Source organism: Haliotis cracherodii, unplaced genomic scaffold, assembly GCF_022045235.1.
Source record: "Haliotis cracherodii isolate W230 unplaced genomic scaffold, xgHalCrac1.p SCAF_13, whole genome shotgun sequence".
NCBI lineage: Eukaryota > Metazoa > Mollusca > Gastropoda > Lepetellida > Haliotidae > Haliotis > Haliotis cracherodii.
The window spans coordinates 19,010,884-19,027,500 of NW_027266268.1; the positions used below are offsets into that span (position 1 = coordinate 19,010,884).

Here is a 16,617-nt window from a genome sequence, read left to right on the forward strand (position 1 = left end):
GAACCTGGAGAAGGTCATCCTTGGACACATTCCGCTGCTGAGAGTCGACTCGGACGGTACGAGCAGCATAGTCGAGATCCAGGTACTTGTCTGGAATCTCACCAGCTTGCACAGCACTGACGAACGCCATGGTAGAGAGAAGGGGGGAGACCACTGAAGGCCACACACCTGTAAAACAGGTGATGCCCGCCCGTAGACCTGGTGGAGTAGAGAGAAGAGTCATTAAAAATCACAAGCAGCACATCAATGAAACAAACAATGCAAAAGTCACTGAGTACGCTCCATAGGGAGTTGATCACAACTTGGTTTGGCTAAGATACTACACTTTGATCTTAGCCAAAAGGCCGAGAAGCGATGCCGGTTGCCGGCTTGCGCCGGCAACCTACATCTTCAAACACAACATACCATTAAGGTGATATTAATTTACATGAAGCGCTTATAATCCTTGACACGCAATATTACATGCACAAATAGGGAAAGATGTGGACACAAGACGAGTAGGACAGGCAAATTGAAGACGTTTGTGAAGAAATTCAGCGACTTTGGTAAATGTTAAAATGGAGTAAATACAGCCATTTTCCTATGCATAAAGAGTGCGACGATAAAACATCGCCAGGTGTGGGGAAAACGTCCTGCAGCGACCCAGTCCAACATGAATACAGGCCGCGACATTAGGGCTTAATGGGCGGAGTCGGGCAGGCAAGGGGAGGCAAGCCAGTTGGAATAGCTAGCGCCCGACTTTGACAGAGTCGTGCGTAGGCAAGAGTGAAAATCCGATCCAAATTGCCCCAATGTATTAAATGAACTAAAGGTAAAGATACTTTAGGTGTTCATCAAAGTGAAAACCGAAATAATTCCATCTAAAAATGGCATTTAAAACAAAAAAACGAATGAATAGTAATGAAAATTGGGAAATGAACTTACTTGCACGAAGTGTAATGATGCATCCGGCGTGTGTTTGGTACTTTAAACATCTTTTTAGTGGGGATGCGACATTGATAACGTCTTGTAGTGACGAAGCAGACTGCTGTTGTGACAGAGTGATTGTCTAGACGTCATTTCCGGCGTGCGGCGTCATGGCCGACGGCCTTGGTTACGGGCGACTACATGTAGCTGAAAGTTGAAAAATGCTATTTTAACAAACTCGTACGGGTTGATGTGGTAAAAGGACGGGTTGCATGTGTGTATAGGTATATTTCTAAGGTTAAGAAGTAATAAAATGGAGTATCTATTGAGAAGTGCGGGCGAAAAACGGAGCGGCAGTACAAAATAGCATGAATGTGAAGATGTAAGCAAAGCTGACAGTTCTAATTTTTGATTGAAATATGAGTGGTGGGCCATTCCCGGAGGTACTGCAATACCGGGTCAACCCGTGATGAGGGCGGAGCAAGCCCCGTGGCACCTCATCCCATTCTAAAAATCAGTTTAATATCGATGTCTCCATTAGGAGACGTATCAGATATTAAGCTGATAAGAACAGATACTACACTTTGATCTTAGCCAAAAGGCCGAGAAGCGATGCCGGTTGCCGGCTTGCGCCGGCAACCTACATCTTCAAACACAACATACCATTAAGGTGATATTAATTTACATGAAGCGCTTATAATCCTTGACACGCAATATTACATGCACAAATAGGGAAAGATGTGGACACAAGACGAGTAGGACAGGCAAATTGAAGACGTTTGTGAAGAAATTCAGCGACTTTGGTAAATGTTAAAATGGAGTAAATACAGCCATTTTCCTATGCATAAAGAGTGCGACGATAAAACATCGCCAGGTGTGGGGAAAACGTCCTGCAGCGACCCAGTCCAACATGAATACAGGCCGCGACATTAGGGCTTAATGGGCGGAGTCGGGCAGGCAAGGGGAGGCAAGCCAGTTGGAATAGCTAGCGCCCGACTTTGACAGAGTCGTGCGTAGGCAAGAGTGAAAATCCGATCCAAATTGCCCCAATGTATTAAATGAACTAAAGGTAAAGATACTTTAGGTGTTCATCAAAGTGAAAACCGAAATAATTCCATCTAAAAATGGCATTTAAAACAAAAAAACGAATGAATAGTAATGAAAATTGGGAAATGAACTTACTTGCACGAAGTGTAATGATGCATCCGGCGTGTCTTTGGTACTTTAAACATCTTTTTAGTGGGGATGCGACATTGATAACGTCTTGTAGTGACGAAGCAGACTGCTGTTGTGACAGAGTGATTGTCTAGACGTCATTTCCGGCGTGCGGCGTCATGGCCGACGGCCTTGGTTACGGGCGACTACATGTAGCTGAAAGTTGAAAAATGCTATTTTAACAAACTCGTACGGGTTGATGTGGTAAAAGGACGGGTTGCATGTGTGTATAGGTATATTTCTAAGGTTAAGAAGTAATAAAATGGAGTATCTATTGAGAAGTGCGGGCGAAAAACGGAGCGGCAGTACAAAATAGCATGAATGTGAAGATGTAAGCAAAGCTGACAGTTCTAATTTTTGATTGAAATATGAGTGGTGGGCCATTCCCGGAGGTACTGCAATACCGGGTCAACCCGTGATGAGGGCGGAGCAAGCCCCGTGGCACCTCATCCCATTCTAAAAATCAGTTTAATATCGATGTCTCCATTAGGAGACGTATCAGATATTAAGCTGATAAGAACAGATACTACACTTTGATCTTAGCCAAAAGGCCGAGAAGCGATGCCGGTTGCCGGCTTGCGCCGGCAACCTACATCTTCAAACACAACATACCATTAAGGTGATATTAATTTACATGAAGCGCTTATAATCCTTGACACGCAATATTACATGCACAAATAGGGAAAGATGTGGACACAAGACGAGTAGGACAGGCAAATTGAAGACGTTTGTGAAGAAATTCAGCGACTTTGGTAAATGTTAAAATGGAGTAAATACAGCCATTTTCCTATGCATAAAGAGTGCGACGATAAAACATCGCCAGGTGTGGGGAAAACGTCCTGCAGCGACCCAGTCCAACATGAATACAGGCCGCGACATTAGGGCTTAATGGGCGGAGTCGGGCAGGCAAGGGGAGGCAAGCCAGTTGGAATAGCTAGCGCCCGACTTTGACAGAGTCGTGCGTAGGCAAGAGTGAAAATCCGATCCAAATTGCCCCAATGTATTAAATGAACTAAAGGTAAAGATACTTTAGGTGTTCATCAAAGTGAAAACCGAAATAATTCCATCTAAAAATGGCATTTAAAACAAAAAAACGAATGAATAGTAATGAAAATTGGGAAATGAACTTACTTGCACGAAGTGTAATGATGCATCCGGCGTGTGTTTGGTACTTTAAACATCTTTTTAGTGGGGATGCGACATTGATAACGTCTTGTAGTGACGAAGCAGACTGCTGTTGTGACAGAGTGATTGTCTAGACGTCATTTCCGGCGTGCGGCGTCATGGCCGACGGCCTTGGTTACGGGCGACTACATGTAGCTGAAAGTTGAAAAATGCTATTTTAACAAACTCGTACGGGTTGATGTGGTAAAAGGACGGGTTGCATGTGTGTATAGGTATATTTCTAAGGTTAAGAAGTAATAAAATGGAGTATCTATTGAGAAGTGCGGGCGAAAAACGGAGCGGCAGTACAAAATAGCATGAATGTGAAGATGTAAGCAAAGCTGACAGTTCTAATTTTTGATTGAAATATGAGTGGTGGGCCATTCCCGGAGGTACTGCAATACCGGGTCAACCCGTGATGAGGGCGGAGCAAGCCCCGTGGCACCTCATCCCATTCTAAAAATCAGTTTAATATCGATGTCTCCATTAGGAGACGTATCAGATATTAAGCTGATAAGAACAGATACTACACTTTGATCTTAGCCAAAAGGCCGAGAAGCGATGCCGGTTGCCGGCTTGCGCCGGCAACCTACATCTTCAAACACAACATACCATTAAGGTGATATTAATTTACATGAAGCGCTTATAATCCTTGACACGCAATATTACATGCACAAATAGGGAAAGATGTGGACACAAGACGAGTAGGACAGGCAAATTGAAGACGTTTGTGAAGAAATTCAGCGACTTTGGTAAATGTTAAAATGGAGTAAATACAGCCATTTTCCTATGCATAAAGAGTGCGACGATAAAACATCGCCAGGTGTGGGGAAAACGTCCTGCAGCGACCCAGTCCAACATGAATACAGGCCGCGACATTAGGGCTTAATGGGCGGAGTCGGGCAGGCAAGGGGAGGCAAGCCAGTTGGAATAGCTAGCGCCCGACTTTGACAGAGTCGTGCGTAGGCAAGAGTGAAAATCCGATCCAAATTGCCCCAATGTATTAAATGAACTAAAGGTAAAGATACTTTAGGTGTTCATCAAAGTGAAAACCGAAATAATTCCATCTAAAAATGGCATTTAAAACAAAAAAACGAATGAATAGTAATGAAAATTGGGAAATGAACTTACTTGCACGAAGTGTAATGATGCATCCGGCGTGTGTTTGGTACTTTAAACATCTTTTTAGTGGGGATGCGACATTGATAACGTCTTGTAGTGACGAAGCAGACTGCTGTTGTGACAGAGTGATTGTCTAGACGTCATTTCCGGCGTGCGGCGTCATGGCCGACGGCCTTGGTTACGGGCGACTACATGTAGCTGAAAGTTGAAAAATGCTATTTTAACAAACTCGTACGGGTTGATGTGGTAAAAGGACGGGTTGCATGTGTGTATAGGTATATTTCTAAGGTTAAGAAGTAATAAAATGGAGTATCTATTGAGAAGTGCGGGCGAAAAACGGAGCGGCAGTACAAAATAGCATGAATGTGAAGATGTAAGCAAAGCTGACAGTTCTAATTTTTGATTGAAATATGAGTGGTGGGCCATTCCCGGAGGTACTGCAATACCGGGTCAACCCGTGATGAGGGCGGAGCAAGCCCCGTGGCACCTCATCCCATTCTAAAAATCAGTTTAATATCGATGTCTCCATTAGGAGACGTATCAGATATTAAGCTGATAAGAACAGATACTACACTTTGATCTTAGCCAAAAGGCCGAGAAGCGATGCCGGTTGCCGGCTTGCGCCGGCAACCTACATCTTCAAACACAACATACCATTAAGGTGATATTAATTTACATGAAGCGCTTATAATCCTTGACACGCAATATTACATGCACAAATAGGGAAAGATGTGGACACAAGACGAGTAGGACAGGCAAATTGAAGACGTTTGTGAAGAAATTCAGCGACTTTGGTAAATGTTAAAATGGAGTAAATACAGCCATTTTCCTATGCATAAAGAGTGCGACGATAAAACATCGCCAGGTGTGGGGAAAACGTCCTGCAGCGACCCAGTCCAACATGAATACAGGCCGCGACATTAGGGCTTAATGGGCGGAGTCGGGCAGGCAAGGGGAGGCAAGCCAGTTGGAATAGCTAGCGCCCGACTTTGACAGAGTCGTGCGTAGGCAAGAGTGAAAATCCGATCCAAATTGCCCCAATGTATTAAATGAACTAAAGGTAAAGATACTTTAGGTGTTCATCAAAGTGAAAACCGAAATAATTCCATCTAAAAATGGCATTTAAAACAAAAAAACGAATGAATAGTAATGAAAATTGGGAAATGAACTTACTTGCACGAAGTGTAATGATGCATCCGGCGTGTGTTTGGTACTTTAAACATCTTTTTAGTGGGGATGCGACATTGATAACGTCTTGTAGTGACGAAGCAGACTGCTGTTGTGACAGAGTGATTGTCTAGACGTCATTTCCGGCGTGCGGCGTCATGGCCGACGGCCTTGGTTACGGGCGACTACATGTAGCTGAAAGTTGAAAAATGCTATTTTAACAAACTCGTACGGGTTGATGTGGTAAAAGGACGGGTTGCATGTGTGTATAGGTATATTTCTAAGGTTAAGAAGTAATAAAATGGAGTATCTATTGAGAAGTGCGGGCGAAAAACGGAGCGGCAGTACAAAATAGCATGAATGTGAAGATGTAAGCAAAGCTGACAGTTCTAATTTTTGATTGAAATATGAGTGGTGGGCCATTCCCGGAGGTACTGCAATACCGGGTCAACCCGTGATGAGGGCGGAGCAAGCCCCGTGGCACCTCATCCCATTCTAAAAATCAGTTTAATATCGATGTCTCCATTAGGAGACGTATCAGATATTAAGCTGATAAGAACAGATACTACACTTTGATCTTAGCCAAAAGGCCGAGAAGCGATGCCGGTTGCCGGCTTGCGCCGGCAACCTACATCTTCAAACACAACATACCATTAAGGTGATATTAATTTACATGAAGCGCTTATAATCCTTGACACGCAATATTACATGCACAAATAGGGAAAGATGTGGACACAAGACGAGTAGGACAGGCAAATTGAAGACGTTTGTGAAGAAATTCAGCGACTTTGGTAAATGTTAAAATGGAGTAAATACAGCCATTTTCCTATGCATAAAGAGTGCGACGATAAAACATCGCCAGGTGTGGGGAAAACGTCCTGCAGCGACCCAGTCCAACATGAATACAGGCCGCGACATTAGGGCTTAATGGGCGGAGTCGGGCAGGCAAGGGGAGGCAAGCCAGTTGGAATAGCTAGCGCCCGACTTTGACAGAGTCGTGCGTAGGCAAGAGTGAAAATCCGATCCAAATTGCCCCAATGTATTAAATGAACTAAAGGTAAAGATACTTTAGGTGTTCATCAAAGTGAAAACCGAAATAATTCCATCTAAAAATGGCATTTAAAACAAAAAAACGAATGAATAGTAATGAAAATTGGGAAATGAACTTACTTGCACGAAGTGTAATGATGCATCCGGCGTGTGTTTGGTACTTTAAACATCTTTTTAGTGGGGATGCGACATTGATAACGTCTTGTAGTGACGAAGCAGACTGCTGTTGTGACAGAGTGATTGTCTAGACGTCATTTCCGGCGTGCGGCGTCATGGCCGACGGCCTTGGTTACGGGCGACTACATGTAGCTGAAAGTTGAAAAATGCTATTTTAACAAACTCGTACGGGTTGATGTGGTAAAAGGACGGGTTGCATGTGTGTATAGGTATATTTCTAAGGTTAAGAAGTAATAAAATGGAGTATCTATTGAGAAGTGCGGGCGAAAAACGGAGCGGCAGTACAAAATAGCATGAATGTGAAGATGTAAGCAAAGCTGACAGTTCTAATTTTTGATTGAAATATGAGTGGTGGGCCATTCCCGGAGGTACTGCAATACCGGGTCAACCCGTGATGAGGGCGGAGCAAGCCCCGTGGCACCTCATCCCATTCTAAAAATCAGTTTAATATCGATGTCTCCATTAGGAGACGTATCAGATATTAAGCTGATAAGAACAGATACTACACTTTGATCTTAGCCAAAAGGCCGAGAAGCGATGCCGGTTGCCGGCTTGCGCCGGCAACCTACATCTTCAAACACAACATACCATTAAGGTGATATTAATTTACATGAAGCGCTTATAATCCTTGACACGCAATATTACATGCACAAATAGGGAAAGATGTGGACACAAGACGAGTAGGACAGGCAAATTGAAGACGTTTGTGAAGAAATTCAGCGACTTTGGTAAATGTTAAAATGGAGTAAATACAGCCATTTTCCTATGCATAAAGAGTGCGACGATAAAACATCGCCAGGTGTGGGGAAAACGTCCTGCAGCGACCCAGTCCAACATGAATACAGGCCGCGACATTAGGGCTTAATGGGCGGAGTCGGGCAGGCAAGGGGAGGCAAGCCAGTTGGAATAGCTAGCGCCCGACTTTGACAGAGTCGTGCGTAGGCAAGAGTGAAAATCCGATCCAAATTGCCCCAATGTATTAAATGAACTAAAGGTAAAGATACTTTAGGTGTTCATCAAAGTGAAAACCGAAATAATTCCATCTAAAAATGGCATTTAAAACAAAAAAACGAATGAATAGTAATGAAAATTGGGAAATGAACTTACTTGCACGAAGTGTAATGATGCATCCGGCGTGTGTTTGGTACTTTAAACATCTTTTTAGTGGGGATGCGACATTGATAACGTCTTGTAGTGACGAAGCAGACTGCTGTTGTGACAGAGTGATTGTCTAGACGTCATTTCCGGCGTGCGGCGTCATGGCCGACGGCCTTGGTTACGGGCGACTACATGTAGCTGAAAGTTGAAAAATGCTATTTTAACAAACTCGTACGGGTTGATGTGGTAAAAGGACGGGTTGCATGTGTGTATAGGTATATTTCTAAGGTTAAGAAGTAATAAAATGGAGTATCTATTGAGAAGTGCGGGCGAAAAACGGAGCGGCAGTACAAAATAGCATGAATGTGAAGATGTAAGCAAAGCTGACAGTTCTAATTTTTGATTGAAATATGAGTGGTGGGCCATTCCCGGAGGTACTGCAATACCGGGTCAACCCGTGATGAGGGCGGAGCAAGCCCCGTGGCACCTCATCCCATTCTAAAAATCAGTTTAATATCGATGTCTCCATTAGGAGACGTATCAGATATTAAGCTGATAAGAACAGATACTACACTTTGATCTTAGCCTAAAGGCCGAGAAGCGATGCCGGTTGCCGGCTTGCGCCGGCAACCTACATCTTCAAACACAACATACCATTAAGGTGATATTAATTTACATGAAGCGCTTATAATCCTTGACACGCAATATTACATGCACAAATAGGGAAAGATGTGGACACAAGACGAGTAGGACAGGCAAATTGAAGACGTTTGTGAAGAAATTCAGCGACTTTGGTAAATGTTAAAATGGAGTAAATACAGCCATTTTCCTATGCATAAAGAGTGCGACGATAAAACATCGCCAGGTGTGGGGAAAACGTCCTGCAGCGACCCAGTCCAACATGAATACAGGCCGCGACATTAGGGCTTAATGGGCGGAGTCGGGCAGGCAAGGGGAGGCAAGCCAGTTGGAATAGCTAGCGCCCGACTTTGACAGAGTCGTGCGTAGGCAAGAGTGAAAATCCGATCCAAATTGCCCCAATGTATTAAATGAACTAAAGGTAAAGATACTTTAGGTGTTCATCAAAGTGAAAACCGAAATAATTCCATCTAAAAATGGCATTTAAAACAAAAAAACGAATGAATAGTAATGAAAATTGGGAAATGAACTTACTTGCACGAAGTGTAATGATGCATCCGGCGTGTGTTTGGTACTTTAAACATCTTTTTAGTGGGGATGCGACATTGATAACGTCTTGTAGTGACGAAGCAGACTGCTGTTGTGACAGAGTGATTGTCTAGACGTCATTTCCGGCGTGCGGCGTCATGGCCGACGGCCTTGGTTACGGGCGACTACATGTAGCTGAAAGTTGAAAAATGCTATTTTAACAAACTCGTACGGGTTGATGTGGTAAAAGGACGGGTTGCATGTGTGTATAGGTATATTTCTAAGGTTAAGAAGTAATAAAATGGAGTATCTATTGAGAAGTGCGGGCGAAAAACGGAGCGGCAGTACAAAATAGCATGAATGTGAAGATGTAAGCAAAGCTGACAGTTCTAATTTTTGATTGAAATATGAGTGGTGGGCCATTCCCGGAGGTACTGCAATACCGGGTCAACCCGTGATGAGGGCGGAGCAAGCCCCGTGGCACCTCATCCCATTCTAAAAATCAGTTTAATATCGATGTCTCCATTAGGAGACGTATCAGATATTAAGCTGATAAGAACAGATACTACACTTTGATCTTAGCCAAAAGGCCGAGAAGCGATGCCGGTTGCCGGCTTGCGCCGGCAACCTACATCTTCAAACACAACATACCATTAAGGTGATATTAATTTACATGAAGCGCTTATAATCCTTGACACGCAATATTACATGCACAAATAGGGAAAGATGTGGACACAAGACGAGTAGGACAGGCAAATTGAAGACGTTTGTGAAGAAATTCAGCGACTTTGGTAAATGTTAAAATGGAGTAAATACAGCCATTTTCCTATGCATAAAGAGTGCGACGATAAAACATCGCCAGGTGTGGGGAAAACGTCCTGCAGCGACCCAGTCCAACATGAATACAGGCCGCGACATTAGGGCTTAATGGGCGGAGTCGGGCAGGCAAGGGGAGGCAAGCCAGTTGGAATAGCTAGCGCCCGACTTTGACAGAGTCGTGCGTAGGCAAGAGTGAAAATCCGATCCAAATTGCCCCAATGTATTAAATGAACTAAAGGTAAAGATACTTTAGGTGTTCATCAAAGTGAAAACCGAAATAATTCCATCTAAAAATGGCATTTAAAACAAAAAAACGAATGAATAGTAATGAAAATTGGGAAATGAACTTACTTGCACGAAGTGTAATGATGCATCCGGCGTGTGTTTGGTACTTTAAACATCTTTTTAGTGGGGATGCGACATTGATAACGTCTTGTAGTGACGAAGCAGACTGCTGTTGTGACAGAGTGATTGTCTAGACGTCATTTCCGGCGTGCGGCGTCATGGCCGACGGCCTTGGTTACGGGCGACTACATGTAGCTGAAAGTTGAAAAATGCTATTTTAACAAACTCGTACGGGTTGATGTGGTAAAAGGACGGGTTGCATGTGTGTATAGGTATATTTCTAAGGTTAAGAAGTAATAAAATGGAGTATCTATTGAGAAGTGCGGGCGAAAAACGGAGCGGCAGTACAAAATAGCATGAATGTGAAGATGTAAGCAAAGCTGACAGTTCTAATTTTTGATTGAAATATGAGTGGTGGGCCATTCCCGGAGGTACTGCAATACCGGGTCAACCCGTGATGAGGGCGGAGCAAGCCCCGTGGCACCTCATCCCATTCTAAAAATCAGTTTAATATCGATGTCTCCATTAGGAGACGTATCAGATATTAAGCTGATAAGAACAGATACTACACTTTGATCTTAGCCAAAAGGCCGAGAAGCGATGCCGGTTGCCGGCTTGCGCCGGCAACCTACATCTTCAAACACAACATACCATTAAGGTGATATTAATTTACATGAAGCGCTTATAATCCTTGACACGCAATATTACATGCACAAATAGGGAAAGATGTGGACACAAGACGAGTAGGACAGGCAAATTGAAGACGTTTGTGAAGAAATTCAGCGACTTTGGTAAATGTTAAAATGGAGTAAATACAGCCATTTTCCTATGCATAAAGAGTGCGACGATAAAACATCGCCAGGTGTGGGGAAAACGTCCTGCAGCGACCCAGTCCAACATGAATACAGGCCGCGACATTAGGGCTTAATGGGCGGAGTCGGGCAGGCAAGGGGAGGCAAGCCAGTTGGAATAGCTAGCGCCCGACTTTGACAGAGTCGTGCGTAGGCAAGAGTGAAAATCCGATCCAAATTGCCCCAATGTATTAAATGAACTAAAGGTAAAGATACTTTAGGTGTTCATCAAAGTGAAAACCGAAATAATTCCATCTAAAAATGGCATTTAAAACAAAAAAACGAATGAATAGTAATGAAAATTGGGAAATGAACTTACTTGCACGAAGTGTAATGATGCATCCGGCGTGTGTTTGGTACTTTAAACATCTTTTTAGTGGGGATGCGACATTGATAACGTCTTGTAGTGACGAAGCAGACTGCTGTTGTGACAGAGTGATTGTCTAGACGTCATTTCCGGCGTGCGGCGTCATGGCCGACGGCCTTGGTTACGGGCGACTACATGTAGCTGAAAGTTGAAAAATGCTATTTTAACAAACTCGTACGGGTTGATGTGGTAAAAGGACGGGTTGCATGTGTGTATAGGTATATTTCTAAGGTTAAGAAGTAATAAAATGGAGTATCTATTGAGAAGTGCGGGCGAAAAACGGAGCGGCAGTACAAAATAGCATGAATGTGAAGATGTAAGCAAAGCTGACAGTTCTAATTTTTGATTGAAATATGAGTGGTGGGCCATTCCCGGAGGTACTGCAATACCGGGTCAACCCGTGATGAGGGCGGAGCAAGCCCCGTGGCACCTCATCCCATTCTAAAAATCAGTTTAATATCGATGTCTCCATTAGGAGACGTATCAGATATTAAGCTGATAAGAACAGATACTACACTTTGATCTTAGCCAAAAGGCCGAGAAGCGATGCCGGTTGCCGGCTTGCGCCGGCAACCTACATCTTCAAACACAACATACCATTAAGGTGATATTAATTTACATGAAGCGCTTATAATCCTTGACACGCAATATTACATGCACAAATAGGGAAAGATGTGGACACAAGACGAGTAGGACAGGCAAATTGAAGACGTTTGTGAAGAAATTCAGCGACTTTGGTAAATGTTAAAATGGAGTAAATACAGCCATTTTCCTATGCATAAAGAGTGCGACGATAAAACATCGCCAGGTGTGGGGAAAACGTCCTGCAGCGACCCAGTCCAACATGAATACAGGCCGCGACATTAGGGCTTAATGGGCGGAGTCGGGCAGGCAAGGGGAGGCAAGCCAGTTGGAATAGCTAGCGCCCGACTTTGACAGAGTCGTGCGTAGGCAAGAGTGAAAATCCGATCCAAATTGCCCCAATGTATTAAATGAACTAAAGGTAAAGATACTTTAGGTGTTCATCAAAGTGAAAACCGAAATAATTCCATCTAAAAATGGCATTTAAAACAAAAAAACGAATGAATAGTAATGAAAATTGGGAAATGAACTTACTTGCACGAAGTGTAATGATGCATCCGGCGTGTGTTTGGTACTTTAAACATCTTTTTAGTGGGGATGCGACATTGATAACGTCTTGTAGTGACGAAGCAGACTGCTGTTGTGACAGAGTGATTGTCTAGACGTCATTTCCGGCGTGCGGCGTCATGGCCGACGGCCTTGGTTACGGGCGACTACATGTAGCTGAAAGTTGAAAAATGCTATTTTAACAAACTCGTACGGGTTGATGTGGTAAAAGGACGGGTTGCATGTGTGTATAGGTATATTTCTAAGGTTAAGAAGTAATAAAATGGAGTATCTATTGAGAAGTGCGGGCGAAAAACGGAGCGGCAGTACAAAATAGCATGAATGTGAAGATGTAAGCAAAGCTGACAGTTCTAATTTTTGATTGAAATATGAGTGGTGGGCCATTCCCGGAGGTACTGCAATACCGGGTCAACCCGTGATGAGGGCGGAGCAAGCCCCGTGGCACCTCATCCCATTCTAAAAATCAGTTTAATATCGATGTCTCCATTAGGAGACGTATCAGATATTAAGCTGATAAGAACAGATACTACACTTTGATCTTAGCCAAAAGGCCGAGAAGCGATGCCGGTTGCCGGCTTGCGCCGGCAACCTACATCTTCAAACACAACATACCATTAAGGTGATATTAATTTACATGAAGCGCTTATAATCCTTGACACGCAATATTACATGCACAAATAGGGAAAGATGTGGACACAAGACGAGTAGGACAGGCAAATTGAAGACGTTTGTGAAGAAATTCAGCGACTTTGGTAAATGTTAAAATGGAGTAAATACAGCCATTTTCCTATGCATAAAGAGTGCGACGATAAAACATCGCCAGGTGTGGGGAAAACGTCCTGCAGCGACCCAGTCCAACATGAATACAGGCCGCGACATTAGGGCTTAATGGGCGGAGTCGGGCAGGCAAGGGGAGGCAAGCCAGTTGGAATAGCTAGCGCCCGACTTTGACAGAGTCGTGCGTAGGCAAGAGTGAAAATCCGATCCAAATTGCCCCAATGTATTAAATGAACTAAAGGTAAAGATACTTTAGGTGTTCATCAAAGTGAAAACCGAAATAATTCCATCTAAAAATGGCATTTAAAACAAAAAAACGAATGAATAGTAATGAAAATTGGGAAATGAACTTACTTGCACGAAGTGTAATGATGCATCCGGCGTGTGTTTGGTACTTTAAACATCTTTTTAGTGGGGATGCGACATTGATAACGTCTTGTAGTGACGAAGCAGACTGCTGTTGTGACAGAGTGATTGTCTAGACGTCATTTCCGGCGTGCGGCGTCATGGCCGACGGCCTTGGTTACGGGCGACTACATGTAGCTGAAAGTTGAAAAATGCTATTTTAACAAACTCGTACGGGTTGATGTGGTAAAAGGACGGGTTGCATGTGTGTATAGGTATATTTCTAAGGTTAAGAAGTAATAAAATGGAGTATCTATTGAGAAGTGCGGGCGAAAAACGGAGCGGCAGTACAAAATAGCATGAATGTGAAGATGTAAGCAAAGCTGACAGTTCTAATTTTTGATTGAAATATGAGTGGTGGGCCATTCCCGGAGGTACTGCAATACCGGGTCAACCCGTGATGAGGGCGGAGCAAGCCCCGTGGCACCTCATCCCATTCTAAAAATCAGTTTAATATCGATGTCTCCATTAGGAGACGTATCAGATATTAAGCTGATAAGAACAGATACTACACTTTGATCTTAGCCAAAAGGCCGAGAAGCGATGCCGGTTGCCGGCTTGCGCCGGCAACCTACATCTTCAAACACAACATACCATTAAGGTGATATTAATTTACATGAAGCGCTTATAATCCTTGACACGCAATATTACATGCACAAATAGGGAAAGATGTGGACACAAGACGAGTAGGACAGGCAAATTGAAGACGTTTGTGAAGAAATTCAGCGACTTTGGTAAATGTTAAAATGGAGTAAATACAGCCATTTTCCTATGCATAAAGAGTGCGACGATAAAACATCGCCAGGTGTGGGGAAAACGTCCTGCAGCGACCCAGTCCAACATGAATACAGGCCGCGACATTAGGGCTTAATGGGCGGAGTCGGGCAGGCAAGGGGAGGCAAGCCAGTTGGAATAGCTAGCGCCCGACTTTGACAGAGTCGTGCGTAGGCAAGAGTGAAAATCCGATCCAAATTGCCCCAATGTATTAAATGAACTAAAGGTAAAGATACTTTAGGTGTTCATCAAAGTGAAAACCGAAATAATTCCATCTAAAAATGGCATTTAAAACAAAAAAACGAATGAATAGTAATGAAAATTGGGAAATGAACTTACTTGCACGAAGTGTAATGATGCATCCGGCGTGTGTTTGGTACTTTAAACATCTTTTTAGTGGGGATGCGACATTGATAACGTCTTGTAGTGACGAAGCAGACTGCTGTTGTGACAGAGTGATTGTCTAGACGTCATTTCCGGCGTGCGGCGTCATGGCCGACGGCCTTGGTTACGGGCGACTACATGTAGCTGAAAGTTGAAAAATGCTATTTTAACAAACTCGTACGGGTTGATGTGGTAAAAGGACGGGTTGCATGTGTGTATAGGTATATTTCTAAGGTTAAGAAGTAATAAAATGGAGTATCTATTGAGAAGTGCGGGCGAAAAACGGAGCGGCAGTACAAAATAGCATGAATGTGAAGATGTAAGCAAAGCTGACAGTTCTAATTTTTGATTGAAATATGAGTGGTGGGCCATTCCCGGAGGTACTGCAATACCGGGTCAACCCGTGATGAGGGCGGAGCAAGCCCCGTGGCACCTCATCCCATTCTAAAAATCAGTTTAATATCGATGTCTCCATTAGGAGACGTATCAGATATTAAGCTGATAAGAACAGATACTACACTTTGATCTTAGCCAAAAGGCCGAGAAGCGATGCCGGTTGCCGGCTTGCGCCGGCAACCTACATCTTCAAACACAACATACCATTAAGGTGATATTAATTTACATGAAGCGCTTATAATCCTTGACACGCAATATTACATGCACAAATAGGGAAAGATGTGGACACAAGACGAGTAGGACAGGCAAATTGAAGACGTTTGTGAAGAAATTCAGCGACTTTGGTAAATGTTAAAATGGAGTAAATACAGCCATTTTCCTATGCATAAAGAGTGCGACGATAAAACATCGCCAGGTGTGGGGAAAACGTCCTGCAGCGACCCAGTCCAACATGAATACAGGCCGCGACATTAGGGCTTAATGGGCGGAGTCGGGCAGGCAAGGGGAGGCAAGCCAGTTGGAATAGCTAGCGCCCGACTTTGACAGAGTCGTGCGTAGGCAAGAGTGAAAATCCGATCCAAATTGCCCCAATGTATTAAATGAACTAAAGGTAAAGATACTTTAGGTGTTCATCAAAGTGAAAACCGAAATAATTCCATCTAAAAATGGCATTTAAAACAAAAAAACGAATGAATAGTAATGAAAATTGGGAAATGAACTTACTTGCACGAAGTGTAATGATGCATCCGGCGTGTGTTTGGTACTTTAAACATCTTTTTAGTGGGGATGCGACATTGATAACGTCTTGTAGTGACGAAGCAGACTGCTGTTGTGACAGAGTGATTGTCTAGACGTCATTTCCGGCGTGCGGCGTCATGGCCGACGGCCTTGGTTACGGGCGACTACATGTAGCTGAAAGTTGAAAAATGCTATTTTAACAAACTCGTACGGGTTGATGTGGTAAAAGGACGGGTTGCATGTGTGTATAGGTATATTTCTAAGGTTAAGAAGTAATAAAATGGAGTATCTATTGAGAAGTGCGGGCGAAAAACGGAGCGGCAGTACAAAATAGCATGAATGTGAAGATGTAAGCAAAGCTGACAGTTCTAATTTTTGATTGAAATATGAGTGGTGGGCCATTCCCGGAGGTACTGCAATACCGGGTCAACCCGTGATGAGGGCGGAGCAAGCCCCGTGGCACCTCATCCCATTCTAAAAATCAGTTTAATATCGATGTCTCCATTAGGAGACGTATCAGATATTAAGCTGATAAGAACAGATACT

General features: G+C 43.5%; 14 non-coding genes and 1 pseudogene across 14 annotated transcripts in view; all 15 read right to left on the reverse strand.

Moving 5' to 3' along the window:
- Positions 1 to 233: 233 nt before the first annotated feature.
- LOC139459980 (U2 spliceosomal RNA) lies at positions 234 to 356 on the reverse strand (annotated as a pseudogene).
- Positions 357 to 1,327: 971 nt separating this feature from the next.
- Positions 1,328 to 1,520, reverse strand: LOC139460006 (U2 spliceosomal RNA). Its single transcript, XR_011652752.1, has one exon. It is a non-coding gene; the product is annotated as a U2 spliceosomal RNA (small nuclear RNA).
- A 971-nt stretch (positions 1,521 to 2,491) lies between these two features.
- On the reverse strand, positions 2,492 to 2,684 carry LOC139460018 (U2 spliceosomal RNA). The gene has a single exon (XR_011652764.1). It is a non-coding gene; the product is annotated as a U2 spliceosomal RNA (small nuclear RNA).
- A 971-nt stretch (positions 2,685 to 3,655) lies between these two features.
- On the reverse strand, positions 3,656 to 3,848 carry LOC139460030 (U2 spliceosomal RNA). Its single transcript, XR_011652775.1, has one exon. It is a non-coding gene; the product is annotated as a U2 spliceosomal RNA (small nuclear RNA).
- A 971-nt stretch (positions 3,849 to 4,819) lies between these two features.
- LOC139460042 (U2 spliceosomal RNA) lies at positions 4,820 to 5,012 on the reverse strand. Its single transcript, XR_011652786.1, has one exon. It is a non-coding gene; the product is annotated as a U2 spliceosomal RNA (small nuclear RNA).
- A 971-nt stretch (positions 5,013 to 5,983) lies between these two features.
- On the reverse strand, positions 5,984 to 6,176 carry LOC139459958 (U2 spliceosomal RNA). Its single transcript, XR_011652712.1, has one exon. It is a non-coding gene; the product is annotated as a U2 spliceosomal RNA (small nuclear RNA).
- Positions 6,177 to 7,147: 971 nt separating this feature from the next.
- On the reverse strand, positions 7,148 to 7,340 carry LOC139459969 (U2 spliceosomal RNA). The gene has a single exon (XR_011652723.1). It is a non-coding gene; the product is annotated as a U2 spliceosomal RNA (small nuclear RNA).
- A 971-nt stretch (positions 7,341 to 8,311) lies between these two features.
- LOC139459966 (U2 spliceosomal RNA) lies at positions 8,312 to 8,504 on the reverse strand. The gene has a single exon (XR_011652720.1). It is a non-coding gene; the product is annotated as a U2 spliceosomal RNA (small nuclear RNA).
- Positions 8,505 to 9,475: 971 nt separating this feature from the next.
- LOC139459981 (U2 spliceosomal RNA) lies at positions 9,476 to 9,668 on the reverse strand. The gene has a single exon (XR_011652730.1). It is a non-coding gene; the product is annotated as a U2 spliceosomal RNA (small nuclear RNA).
- Positions 9,669 to 10,639: 971 nt separating this feature from the next.
- Positions 10,640 to 10,832, reverse strand: LOC139459993 (U2 spliceosomal RNA). Its single transcript, XR_011652740.1, has one exon. It is a non-coding gene; the product is annotated as a U2 spliceosomal RNA (small nuclear RNA).
- A 971-nt stretch (positions 10,833 to 11,803) lies between these two features.
- On the reverse strand, positions 11,804 to 11,996 carry LOC139459999 (U2 spliceosomal RNA). Its single transcript, XR_011652746.1, has one exon. It is a non-coding gene; the product is annotated as a U2 spliceosomal RNA (small nuclear RNA).
- A 971-nt stretch (positions 11,997 to 12,967) lies between these two features.
- Positions 12,968 to 13,160, reverse strand: LOC139460000 (U2 spliceosomal RNA). The gene has a single exon (XR_011652747.1). It is a non-coding gene; the product is annotated as a U2 spliceosomal RNA (small nuclear RNA).
- Positions 13,161 to 14,131: 971 nt separating this feature from the next.
- LOC139460001 (U2 spliceosomal RNA) lies at positions 14,132 to 14,324 on the reverse strand. Its single transcript, XR_011652748.1, has one exon. It is a non-coding gene; the product is annotated as a U2 spliceosomal RNA (small nuclear RNA).
- A 971-nt stretch (positions 14,325 to 15,295) lies between these two features.
- On the reverse strand, positions 15,296 to 15,488 carry LOC139460002 (U2 spliceosomal RNA). The gene has a single exon (XR_011652749.1). It is a non-coding gene; the product is annotated as a U2 spliceosomal RNA (small nuclear RNA).
- Positions 15,489 to 16,459: 971 nt separating this feature from the next.
- The window catches only part of LOC139460003 (U2 spliceosomal RNA), a 193-nt gene continuing 35 nt past the window's right edge, over positions 16,460 to 16,617 (reverse strand). The window contains exon 1 of the small nuclear RNA XR_011652750.1: positions 16,460 to 16,617. This exon is cut by the window's right edge and continues 35 nt beyond it. This is a non-coding gene — a small nuclear RNA (U2 spliceosomal RNA).